At 41.3% G+C, this 13,585-nt stretch overlaps 1 long non-coding RNA gene across 1 annotated transcript; it reads right to left on the reverse strand.

Annotated features, from left to right (window-relative positions):
* Positions 1–7,895: 7,895 nt before the first annotated feature.
* Positions 7,896–11,951, reverse strand: LOC120241906. The gene is made up of 4 exons (XR_005530980.1): positions 11,756–11,951; positions 10,025–10,191; positions 8,207–8,400; positions 7,896–8,106 (listed from the first exon to the last, which is right to left on the reverse strand). It is a non-coding gene; the product is annotated as an uncharacterized LOC120241906 (long non-coding RNA).
* Between the last annotated feature and the right edge of the window lie 1,634 nt (positions 11,952–13,585).

The raw sequence follows: 13,585 nt of genomic DNA on the forward strand, positions 1-13,585 counted from the left end.
ATATGTACATGCATAAATAATTATCTATCTACCTGTTTATCCATTATCTATCTATTATCTATGTATCTATCATCTATGTATGTATGTATGTATGTATCTACCTACCTACCTACCTACCTACCTACCTATCTGTCTATCTACCTATCTGTAAGAAAAAGTGGAATAAAAATTTGGGCTATTTAAAATTTCTTATTAGTGTTTTTAATAAGGTTGATTTTTACTATCCCTTTGTTCCTACTTGATGCACTATTTGGAAATTGACGTGAATACTATTCATAAAGCCCAAAAGTAAAAAGGGACAAACAAGAGGCTGTTCTCACTAGTGTTTGAGCAGTAAGCACCTCCTAGGTGAAGGGAGTGGATACCCAGAGTAAGACACGATTTTAAAACTATCTTGTTCATGAGAGATCGTAGAGGAGCAATGGGAGGTATGAGTAGCACTGGCAGTGAGTGAGGCTGCCGTCAAGTCAGTGTGCTTGAAATACCAGTGCACATGGCTCCGCTCTGGGAACCGGTCATTGGTGTCCCGACCTCGGATATTGATTTGCTTCTTGAGTAGGAAATCACTTAATCTCCCTGGGCCCATTTCTTCAACTATAAAATGAGGATTGATACTAGGATCTGTGATTACCAACAGGCAGCCTGAAGGCTGAATTTTTAATACGCTTACTTTGTTCTTAAGATTAATGTATATAAGTAGATAACACCCTTTGATTACAAAAATGAAAACCAACTCCCCTCAGAAGCAAAGCGATATTAACAGACATGTGTGTTTTAATCAATAACAAAGCTTCTGAGTGTTAGGTAGAAAAAGTGGTCAGTAATTCAGTCTTTCACTGTTTGGTTTTCTTCCTTAGACAGGACCTGCTAGAAGGCAGATACAGATGGCGGTTAGAGGGTCCTGGTGCTGAAGTCAGAAAATAATATTCTACAAATTGATCAGAACCCAGAGGAAATCCACCTAAGGTCCCGCAGAACATTCCAGGGGAAACATTTCACATAGTTCCTCACTCATGTCAGTTTCCATTGGAATACAACCAAAACTTAATAATGCTTTAGAACATAACGATACATACTCTATAGGATTCTACCATAATGTGATTTCCATCCATACAGAGTGGATTATTTGCTTAAATGGTCTATAAAAAGCCTCGATATTTCCTTAAAAGGCAAGATTTAATACAAATTTTCAGGAACATGTTAAAGTACTTGTGTCTACTTATGTTTAGAGATTTATTATTGAGGTAAATAACTAACAGTCTCTTCTACCAGTGATATGCAAAGTTACTCTTTTCATGCAAGAGCTTTCTTTCAATGTAGATCTGCAGTAGATAAAGACATATTTACTCTGATAGGTATCAAATATTTCAGTAGATGTTTTGTTCTGTTGTATTTTTAAGTCTTCTTGAAACAAAGCTATTCATATTCTAATCCATTTAGATACTTCTCTATTGATGTTGTAACTATTTTCCTAAGCAAATGTTCTCACTGCTTCTATTTGTTAAATATGCTATTTCTCATTGTTAAAGACAATGTTATCTATCTATCTATCTACCTATCATCTATCTATCTATCTATCTATCTATCTATCATCTTTGAAGTTTTCCCACATTCAAACAATAATTTGAGGCAATTCATGTTAATAAACACATGCACTATAGTAAATCTAAAAATATATATTTTACTTGGGAGAATTGCAAGTAAAAGATTAATAGATCCGAACAATTACATAAATATCCCCACTACTTTAAAACTCCATTTAAATGAGAATAGAACATTATTTTGTGTTTTTTAAAATAATTTTATCTAACTTATTTGGGCTAAAAAAGGACATCATTTTAAGGAAACAAATCCATAATGACAAAACGTTTAAGAAGGAAGAGCTGAGGACAGAGGGATGTGGAATGATTTAATCCATTTGTTCAAGGTACTAAAGAGTGTCCTAGAAAATTTAAGTCATAATAAAAGAAAATGTAAAACTCAATAGAAAAATAAAATTAAAGAACCGTGTCAGAATTAGAAGGATAAAGAGATGAAAATCCAGAGAGGGTACAAGAATGAGAGTAGGCAGTCAGGAGGCATAACATCCAAATGACAGAGTTCTAGAAAGAAAGAACAGAGCCAATAGGGTGAAGAAATTATCACTAAATCCTCAAAGATAATAGTAGATCATAAATAGTTCACTAGAATGAGTGGTGCTTCTAGATTGAAGGGCCCATCGTCGGCAGAATAAAATGAGTGAGGATAGACTTAACCAATATCCTTGGGAAATGTGTTAGGTCTGAACCCAAAAATAAAATCATATACATTGCTAAGGGGGGAAAAAAGTCACACTTACAGACCCAGATTGGATTTAGCCATCTCTCCAGAAATTATGAAAGCTGAAAGCTAGAAGGCAATAGAGCAGGTTCTAAAACTTCTGAAGGAATTACTTTGATTTCTTTTAAAAAGGTAAAGTTGCGGGGCGCCTGGGTGGCTTAGTCGGTTAAGCGTCCGACTTTCGCTTGGGTCATGATCTCGCGGTTCTGGGTTCGAGCCCCGCGTCGGGCTCTGTGCTGACTGCCAGCTCAGGGCCTGGAGCCTGTTTCAGTCTGTGACTCCCTCTCTCTCTGACCCTCCCCTGCTCATGCTGTCTCTCTCTCTCAAAAAAAAAAAAAAAAAACATTAAAAAAAAAAAAAAGGTAAAGTTGCTATCGGATCAGGTCTGATTACTGGTAGTAAGCGCAGACTGTTGAGAGTTTGACTTGAATTTGTAGTAAGTGTATAGAAAATTAAGCAAACAAAGAAGCAAGACAAGCATTCCCAGGGAAACTAAAAGTGAATGAAAGCAAACAGAGGGCACCACGTGGCTCCGTGTCACGACCACCCACACTCCCTGCGAGTGTGAGCACTGAATGCTGACAGGAAAGCCTCAGGCAGTGTGATGGGGTGGGATGGGAAACAGAGAGGGTGCTCTTGCTTGCGGCGGAGAAGGTCCATGGGGGCTAATTCCTCATCTTAATTGGGGATGCTAATTGATCCTGGCAAAACTGAAAAATTAAGCAATAACAATAGAAGCATATTATTTAGAAATCTAGAATTGAATGCAAAAGAATCAGCAAAAAGATTTGAAATCTCCAAGATTTGTTCTGCACGTGAATACGCTGGTTCTGGGTCTCAGAGCTGTGCTACCCACTTTTACGCAATTTTGTGTATCAGGTTATAATTTTACTGATCACCCTTGATGTGACATCACTATCACCGTAGGTGAGCCAATATTCTTTAAAGTCTGTGGTTGGCACGTTTGGATAAAGACTGGCTTGCCTCTTCATTGAAGACGGCATTTTTTTTCTAATGGTTTTTAACCTTTCGGTCAATTTGAGTGGTATGCAAACAGGAGACTGGAGTAGAAACATGGTCATCCCACCTGCTCAAATTGGGATTTTTATTTTTTGTTTTTTAGTGGTTTTGTGTCTTGGTTCATGATGATGAGAAGGCTGTCACCATCAATATGTACATAATACCAGAGTTTTTCCTCTTCCGCTTTTTTTCTGCTTCTCATTTTCTGTAGGTTGGAAACCAGCTTAAATCATCTAGTATCAGTGAACAGGTCATGAGTCAGATCTGAGGGACTATTGTGTGAATAAATGTGTCTGCTATGGAGAATGGACTTTATAACATTGATTTTCACTATTCTAGAGCCATTATGGTCTGATTCTGTCCTTTCTCTTTTGATGTCATTGGATAAGGATGCTGGGCCTCCGTGTGTTTTCCTAAGTTTCCATGTCTGTGAGTGGAGAATGAACACATCTTGCTCAGTGTTATCCTTACCTCTGGGAACACCCAGGGCTCCCTATCATCAAAGAGTCATTTGTAGTCACTGAGCTGTTGCTATGGCAATAATCTTCCAAATACAACCATGTTGGATGAGAAAGGTATGAGACTTTTGTTTTAATCCCGTAACTGAAATTAAGGAAAGATGGTGTGTTAGCTAGGTTGAAGTTTGGAACACTTCATAACATGGGACTTCTATTTGAATAATTGCTCACAAATTATTAATAATTTTAGGAGGATAGTCCAAACATTATTTTGATTAAAGACGACAAACATGTTTCAAACCGTATCTCAGTATTGCCTGACTCATAGCAGATGCCTGAGACTTATTTGGAAGCACCTGTTTAAGGCATGGATAGCTTAGTAATCAACTAGTGATGTCTGTATGGCCACAGGTTTGCCTTCTTCTTTGACAGTGTATTGTCTTTCCTTACTATTTCTGTGCTTCTCATAATTTTTGTTGGAGACATACTTTGTGTCGTCCAGTAGAGACTGAGGCAAGTGGTTTCTGCACCTCGAGAGGGCATGCCATCTTGTTCCAGGCCTTTCGGGTGGAGGCGGGAGTGAGTCTCATTAGGACTTGAGTGGGGCGCCTGGGTGGCTTAGTCGGTTAAGCGTCCGACTTTCGCTTAGGTCATGATCTCGCGGTTCGTGGGTTCGAGCCCCGCGTCGGGCTCTGGGCTGACTGCCAGCTCAGAGCCTGGAGCCTGTTTCCGAGTCTGTGTCTCCCTCTCTCTCTGACCCTCCCCTCTTCACACTGTCTCTCTCTCCTAGAAATAAATAAAAATATTTAAAAAAAAAAAAAAAGGACTTGAGGATCTTTCTCTTGAAGGTATCACTGTGCTTCTCTTGGGCCCCTGAAGACTTCTCTTCTAAGAAGACCTTGTGTTTAGATAGGAGCTGCCTTGCCAGAGGTTTTTCTTGATGCCTGCTCTACCCTCAGCCTTAGGACTTCCCTCCACACCTGCACCAGAGGTGGGTCCTTAAGCTCCTGATGTCTGCCCACCAGAGCCCTGGTCATCTGTCACACGCTGCTCTGTCCTGGTGAGTGCAGTTGGCAAGGGGCACTTCTCTGCTTCTGGTCTCAGCTTCAGTCTCAGGCAGGATCTGTGGACCCAGTTTTAGAGCTCCTGCCTTTTGCTTGCTATAGAGACTGCTCATGGCCTCCACCCTGGGCATCTCCCCGCCCTCCTAGAGGGGGTGGGCGCTTTGTCTGTTCCCATCACATAGATCATTTCAGTTTTTCTAGACATGATTTTTAACATCCTTTAAAAGCTTCAACGTTGGCACAGAAGTAGAATAGGAAAAGTTTGTAAGTGAAATGTGTTCAAAATTGGCCTTAAAAAGCTTTTTTTCCCCTGATTATTAATATTTAGGTTTTGAGATCAAAAAGTGAAATGACAAGCTCTACGGTATTTCCAGCTGGGATTCTATTCACAAACTTATTTAAAATTAATAACCTCATGTTGTAAAATCTCACAAAACGTTAATGAGCTATCAATGCACACTACATATTTCTCGTAAGAGTCAGACTTGCTAGCGAACCACTGTAATACAAACAGAGAGAGAATCCTTTCCAAGCCAAATGACCTTTATGAATTATTTGCAAAATCCCCCAGCATGTCTGCTATACTTGGATACTTCATAAGAGGTGTGTTCTTTTTCAAGTGTATTTAATGCAATGTTACACATTATTTGATTCTGTGATTGAACACAAGACACTGACAAAACAATACCGTCCCCCAGAAGTGAGCAGCTGCTGAGTGATACCTCACTGAGGAAGGGCATTTGATTATTTCTGTTATCAGCTTGTAGCAGCAATGCTATCTTGTCTTCTCTCATTCTGCGACTCTTGTGGAAATGACATGGAGAAAATGAGAATTCTTATGTAGGATGCCATAGATTGAAATTTAAAATACCCCAAATAGCTCAATCTACCTAAAATGTTCAGTCTCTAACTGTTGCATTTGAGAAATTATTTTACTCCTAAGCCACAAACTTCTCCCCCAAAGACCCACAATCCAACAATTCTTCACCGTGCCAGGACCTTCACATCCACTCAGCCTCTCCCTTCCTCCTCTCTTACATCCTGGTTTCCCAGCTCACTCTATACTCCATTACAGTCTCCTCTTGTACCCTTTGCTCTCGATCCAGCTTTCCTAGCAAAATCTAGATCTTGGTTTAATCCCACCTTCTGAGTACCCTCAGTCTTCTCTGTGCAGCTGAGTGATTGAGAGGACTGAAGGGGATCTCATTTTAATTGCTAACTTAAATGAGCTCCTGGGGCCACCCAGGAAATGTAGATCATTTCTCCACCTCATGACCCACTCCCTTTTCCATGCTCCTAGATGTCTCGCCCAAACCTTTCCCTTCTCAAACACTTAACGCTTTGTCCTCGTGTTCAGGTGATGACTTCATTTCCTATCTCACTGAGAAACACCAGTCAGCAGGACAGAACTCCCTCGGCCCCTCCTGCATCACAACACTGGCTCATCATGTCCATGTCCACATGTTCCTTCCTGCCCCTCACTGTGGACATCTGCTCCTAAAGCCAGTGCTTGTCTCTGCTGGTTCTCCTACGTTCTCTGCTATATGGCACAGACACTGCATGTCTAAATAAAACAAAGTAGAGGCCAGATGACAAAAATGGCCCCTTCTGCATTCTTCTCTAAGTTTTCCAGCAAATTCCATGATTAGATCATTCACACTCAGTCTTCCCTCCTTTGCTTGAATGGATTCCAAGGAGGGTTTCATCTCAATGGATCCATGAGAACAGGCCTCTTCAAGATTCCCAATGACAGCATGATATTAATCAGAGAGTAATAGTCAGTTCTCATCTTTTTTAAAAAGTCTATTTATTTATGTTTGAGAGAGACAGAAACGGCACAAGCAGGGAGAGGGGCAGAGAGAGAGAGGGAGAGAGAGAGAATCCCAAGCAGGCTCCACACTGTCGCCACAGAGCCTTGACAAAGGCTTTACTTGACAAAGAAAAATTGTATGTCTGCATTTTTCTTTTAACTTCGTTGTTCCTTCTTTATTTCCTTTGATGGAATGTCTCACATCTCCAACCTCTAAGTGCCAGAATATGCCAATGTTTAGGTTTTGGCTTCTTTTTGTGTGTGTGTGCACTGGGTCTCAGGAAGATCTTAGTCAGCTTCTTTGACTATCACTCAGTGGTTAATGAAATGTAGATTTTCATCTGCAGCCCAGACATCTCCTTGAATCCCAGGCTCATACATCTGACCACCTTCTTAGCTTTCTACCTAGATGTCCAATATATATTGAAAACTTTAGAACTTATTTTGTGGCACATCAGTTCCCTTTCTACTAACAAACAACAGCAACATTTCCCTCTCCCAACATACACACACACAAACACACACACACACACACACACACACACACACACACACACCAAAGACCCCCATTTCTCCTATAGTCTTCCACATCTTCAGTAACTAGCAACACCATCTTGCTGTTGTTACAGCTAAAGATGGAGTCACAACTGTCTCATTTATGTCTGTCACATCAGCGTGCAATCTATTAGCAAATGTCTCCCCGCCCCCCATGCACACAGCTTGCTTCCTTTGAGACGGTGTTTGAGAACCCTTCCCTGACCCTCCTCTTTTAAAACAGGCCCTCATGGCATCTGGGTGTCTCAGTCGGTTAAGCGTCCGACTTCGGCTCAGGTCATGATCTCACAGTTCATGGGTTCGAGCCTTGCATCGGGCTCTGTGCTGGCAGCTCAGAGCCTGGAGCTTGTTTCAGATTCTGTGTTTCCCCCTCTTTCTGACCCTTCCCTGCTCATGCTGTCTCTCTCTTTCTCTCTCTCTCTCTCAAAAATAAATAAAACATTAAAAAATTGTCTAATTAAAAAATAAATATACAGTTGTGTTGTAATCTCGATAAGCCTACCATTGAACGCCCTAACAAAATACATGCTGGTAGAGATGTTGAGCACGTGTCCAGTTTTTGGAACTAGTCATTAAATGATCTGTCAGAGGGATGATGATTTTCATGTTTTAATGTCCAAAATTACATGACCCATCTTCAGAGGCATAATAACACAGTGTTTACGGCTATAAGTAGACTCAGCTGAAATGCAAAAGCACTCCTTTCCTGGTAGTGTGCTGTATTTATTAACTTGATGAGTTGGCCTTAGAACCATCCTTAGTCATGTTCCCAGAAATCGTTTTTGAGGACGTTCTCATGCAGTTTCTGAAACACTATTCTGCATGTGGGAGAAGTCACCAGCAGCGATGTACACTATCCCTTGCTTTAGGAGGTCACGGTCTAAGAAAATCAGCAAACATGTGAATAATGACTATTAATAACTCTGTGATATATGGAACAATGGTGGGCTGAAAAAAAAGCTGTGGAAGCCTAGAGTTACCTTAGGAAATTAGAGAAAACTTCACATCTGGTGCTGTGCAGAAACTGGGTTCACAGAGACAGGACCTTTGCCAGCAGGGATTACGTAGAACATCACCCAGAATGTTACACTGTCATGTGCAAAGTGCATGGAGTGAGTGGTTTGGTGTGACTGAAGGTCAAGGTGACTGGGGCCAGATGTAAAGCAGATTCAACCTGGGGACAACAGGTGAGACAGCTTGAGGGGTTTGAGTTTGCTTTTTCATCCCTTAGTATTTCGTATGTACATAACAAGTCGTTGTTAAGTGAAAAAGAAGAGAGCAAACATTTCTACTTCTATCCAAATACTTGTAGAGAGAAGGACGGAGACACAAAAAAAGTATAATTAAAAAAAAAAAAGGTTGTGTGTGCTTTGTGCATCCCCTGTGCCCTGCGGACCTCCCCTTCTCTTGCCACCTGGGGCCATTTTGCCTTCCTGCCAAGCAGAAGCCTGGATTTCTCCATAAGTCCCCGTCACCTGGGTGTGAGAGCTCTATGTTATTACTCACTCCTCGCTCCTGCTCACCCCACCTATTAGGTATTATGGTTTGCTCACACTTGCTGCAAATGCCCTTCTAACCTGCCCCCCATTGCCCTCAATATTTCCCAACTAGCTCCCTTTGCTAGCTTTCCTTCTCTTCCGTTCCTCTCCCAACCTTCTCCTAGGTTTCCAGTGTGAATCTCCCAAATCAGCTACACAGCCACTCAACGTCTTTCTAATATGAACAGAATCAAGCACAGATTCTTCTAGTAATCTTTGCACCAGGGCTGACATGTATTAGATGCTCACTAGGCTGTGGCCACCTAACGACACTTGCACAAGTTCATGTCCTTGGAAGGTGGGTGCTGGGGCACTGACTAGCTCCTTAGGAAAAGAAGCCTAAGCGAAGATCACCAAACATGCAGTCATCCGAACTGAGATTTGATTATATGATTATCCTTCCCATACTTTCATTTGTCAAATTATCCATATTTTTAAAGACTTATGTCAGGTGCTGCCATTTCCATTTTCTTCTGTGTGAATCCTCGAACTGAAGTTAAGCGCTGCCTCATTGAGATTCACATAGAATGTTGCCTCTCTCTAGGAAAGTTCAGCCTCTTCTGAAAGGCATTACAATTATTTAAGTATATGCTTTATGCATCTAAAAAACACATAAAGTGATATTTTGCAGACATTGAGGGAATTGTGTATGATTAGAACATAGGTCCTAAAGCAAACAGCCTGACCTTGAATATTGTTCTGGCACTCACTACATACATGACCTAAAATGATGACTTAACCTCTCTGTTTCATTTTTCTCTGATGCAAGATGGAGATGATAATAACACCTATCTCTCAAAGTTGTTGTGTGGATTCAATAAGTGGATACATAAAAATTCAAAATCGTGCTTGAAATCCAGTTAACACTCAATAGATGAGAACTATCAGTTTGAGTTTACGATGTCTAGTGAGTATCACTTAGCCTTTTGTTGGGACCATCCCAGTATACCACTGGCAGGTGACCGTGGGGGCAAACTGGGAAACAAACTCTTATTGTTACTTCCAGCATGTGGAATCAAATGGGGTTTGTGATTAAATACCATACAGAAGTAATGCTTTTCTCTTTATGTCTATTCAGTGCACAGCGTCTACGTGTTAGACATTCAGGATTCCAGGTCAAAGATGCACCCAGCCTCCAGGAGCTTATGTTGTAGAGGAGAAGAGTATAGGTCAGTGCTGCCCACTGGGTAGTTGAGGGCTGAGACAGCAGGGAGCTGGGGAGGGGCGAGAGGGGGAGGGGGCTTGCAGGTTCACACCCACCACCTCCACTGTTCCAGGTACTCAGGCCTCAGTGTCTACCCCGCCTGGGTGATTTAACCTTTTCATTCACGGCACTCTGTTAGATGCGGTAAGAGTTTAGACCACCTGCCAAGAATTCTGCTTCAGCGAGTTTAGAATTAAGGGTGCCAAGGAGAACTGATCTTCCCCTAAAACAGAAATCAGAAGTGTAACCTAAGAAAACACGAATAGCACCAAGAACCTTCTTGATAATGACTATACTGTTATTTAGGTAGCAAGTTTGCTGTGCCCAAATAATATTAAATACTATTTACAATTAATCTTTAATGGCAATTGTTTTATTCAAAAGACAGTAGAAGGACTGACAATATAGACATTCTGAATTACACCTGGAAGGATTTCATTGAATTCTTAGGGCCAGAAGAGGCACCAGGGAACCATTTTCTATATCTGGGGAAAACAAAGGCTGTGGGTTTTTTTGTTTGTTTTTGTTTTTTTGTTTTGTTTTGTTTTTTCACTGGTGTCAAGTCAATATATCTATTACAGAGAACACATAATGCATAATAATATACTCAGTAAGTACAGATTCTAATAATATAAATAAAATATAGTAAAATGTATCTAATATATGATATGCAATGAAATAAATATGATAAACATTTACTTAATGAGTCTGAATTAAGGAATTATCTGAATTAATGCTTGTAATTTTCATATTATTGAGTAATTATACTTCCAATTACAGATAGAGAAAGTGATTTGGAAGTTTTTTTTTAAAGGCTAATAAATGATCAAACTGACTTTCAGTCACTCAACGATTCCAGATCGTCTGCTCTGAGCTGGTATTCTAGTCTGTCTTTGATGGGATTTCATCTACACAGAGACTTCCACTTACAGGGATGGCCGCATATCTTCCAGATCTGGGAGGCACAGGGGTGGGGACAGTCTTCCCACAGAGGTGACATTGATCTGAGCCTTGAGGACACAGAGATGTGGGCCTTGTGTAGAGGACAGAGCCCAGGCTGAATGTCCCTGGAGAGCGGCAGGGTGCACGTGCACACAGAGCCTGGTCTGGGATTGTATGTTTTTTAGGGCCCTGACTCTGCTTAGTTTCCATGCCAGGCGTATGAATCTCATTTTGAATTCAACAGAGTCAGTAAAGGGCCATCATCTGTAAAGGGAAGGACCCTGACTTCTGTTATCAAAGATCAGCCCTGGTTCTTTATGAAGGATATTTACATTTTTAAAATGTTTGTTTATTTTTGAGAGAGAGAGAGAGAGACAGAGAGAGAGACAGAGTATGAGCAGGGAAGGGGCAGAGAGAGAAGGAGACACAGAATCCAAAGCAGGCTCCAGGCTCAGAGCTGCCAGCACAGAGACCGATGTGGAGTTTGAACTCAAGAACCATGAGATCATGACCTGAACTGAAGTTGGAGACTTAACCGACTGAGGCACCCAGGTGCCCTGTGAAGGATATTTTAAATGAGCAAACTGGAGGCTTCTCCAGTGATAGGTACATGGAATTCCTAGCAATTCTAAGTTCTATAGACTGAGGTGTTTCCATTTGCAAAGGTTGATTAAGCTTGGGTTCTTGGACTTTACAAAATACATGAAAATCAAACACATGCTGTACTAAGGAATTATCTTTTAAAATAATAATAAACATATGACTTGCACTGAGGTTATCTAGGGCTGCCATAACAAATTATCACAAAGCAAGGGGCTTAGAACAACAGAAATCGATTCCCTCACAGGTCTGAAGGCTGGGGGTGTGGAGCTGAAGTGTCAGTAAGGCCATCTCCCAGCGAGGACTCGAGGAAGAACCTTTCCTTGGCTCTTTCTAGCTCCTGGTGGCTGTGAGCCCTCGTGGCCATTGGTGGTTTACAGACACACCTCTCTTCTGTTTCTGTCATCACCTGGACTCCTTCCCTCCTTGGGTGTCTGGGTTTCTGCAGGGTCAGCAGAGAAGGACATCACTCACTGGGATCAAGGCCCACCTCAATCCAGTGTGATGTCACAATAACTCATTACATGTACAAAGACTCTCTGTCCAAATAAGGTCATATTCTGAGGTTCTGGGGGGCATGCATTTTGCAATGAACACTAACCCAGTCCATGCACTACATCTCATTGTTAAAAGCAAGGTGGAAAAATTAGTTCAAATAGACAAATGTTTTAAGTGGACAGTGGAAAGCAAATGGAATCACACTGATAATGGTCCTAAGAATGAGGATTCTTCATCCTCAGGGAACTTTACACCAATGGTGTATGTGTGTGTGTGTGTGTATGTGTGTTTTCCTCTCGACATCCGACAATGTTTCCGATTCCACAGTTGTAGTTTATGTCATAATCCGTCGCTGCAATTCACACAGTGGATGTTCACAGCCAAATTCTCTCAGGTTTGCGAACATGATTTTTCACAGCTACATTTTCTGTCTTTTTCATCATAGCCTCATAAAAGTACAGCTGCAATTACCAAGTATATTTTTATGGAAGCCACAATTTGAGCGTGCGATATGCATTCACTCCTGTATCATCTTGTCTGGAAAAATCAGGAGACAGAGTTGTGCAAAGAGAATAGAGCCAAGATGAGAGTGTGAAGCTCTGAAATACACACACCAACGTAAAGTTGGCGTGGGCACTTAGGAAGCTGTAACTCTCAGTTTGGGAGCTATTTCACCTTTAAGAGGCAACAGTGATAGATCAGTGAAGCAAGGTCCCTAATGAGTGAAGCACATGGATAGGAAGACGTATTCACTAAATAAGCATTGAGGGACAATATGAGGAGGCTGGGGTCGGCTCCCAGGGTCCTAGAAAAGGAGACATGCATTGAGCTCCTGGTACACTTTGAGTCTTTTATGACTTCCTGTCCATTCTTCCTTAAAGAGTGGGTTAATTTTACTCTTGCATCTCACATTCTCTAGTGTCTGGAAGGAATGGCAAAGTCCTATTAACTTCCCTAATGTCTAGCAATCACTCTTCCCTCCTATTTAAGAAACCCTATCTTCTTTAAAGCTGACGCTCCCATTGGGTGGTTGTTCACTGGTCTCTCTTACTGGAGACCCCACCCCTCCTCTGTCCACATTTCTGGCCCTTCATAATCTCCCTGTAAGGCCCAGTCAGTTCCCCGGGAGCTTGCGCTGCAAGCTGGGGTCCTACGAATTAGGCCTACGCTATTCATGCGTATCCTTCAACACCCTGTGAATCTTGTCATCCCCAAACTTAACCCACTATTAAGTCCTGACCATGAGAGCCCTTCCTCTCAGATCGTTTTCCTTGCTCTCTTAATTGGACACCACACAAAGAGCTCTGTCACAGACTTATTTATCACAGTGAAGTATTTGAAATGGTTCTATAAATCATGATCTATCCATTTGGAAGATTAAAATCTATGACGTGGAATCCTTACTGATGCAGAGGTAAGAAGGAGAATAATAACAAAGCGTTAACTTTTAAGAAGTTAAAAATCAGAACCATTTGCTGCTGATAAAGGATGAGTTTGCAGGAGAAGATTGAAAGGAAGTACAGCAAAATGTTAGCAGTGTTTGCACCTGGCTCTTGGAGTTAGTACTTCATTTTATG

The sequence above is a fragment of the Hyaena hyaena genome, unplaced genomic scaffold, assembly GCF_003009895.1.
Source record: "Hyaena hyaena isolate Hyena2069 unplaced genomic scaffold, ASM300989v1 scaffold_290, whole genome shotgun sequence".
In the NCBI taxonomy this organism is placed as follows: domain Eukaryota; kingdom Metazoa; phylum Chordata; class Mammalia; order Carnivora; family Hyaenidae; genus Hyaena; species Hyaena hyaena.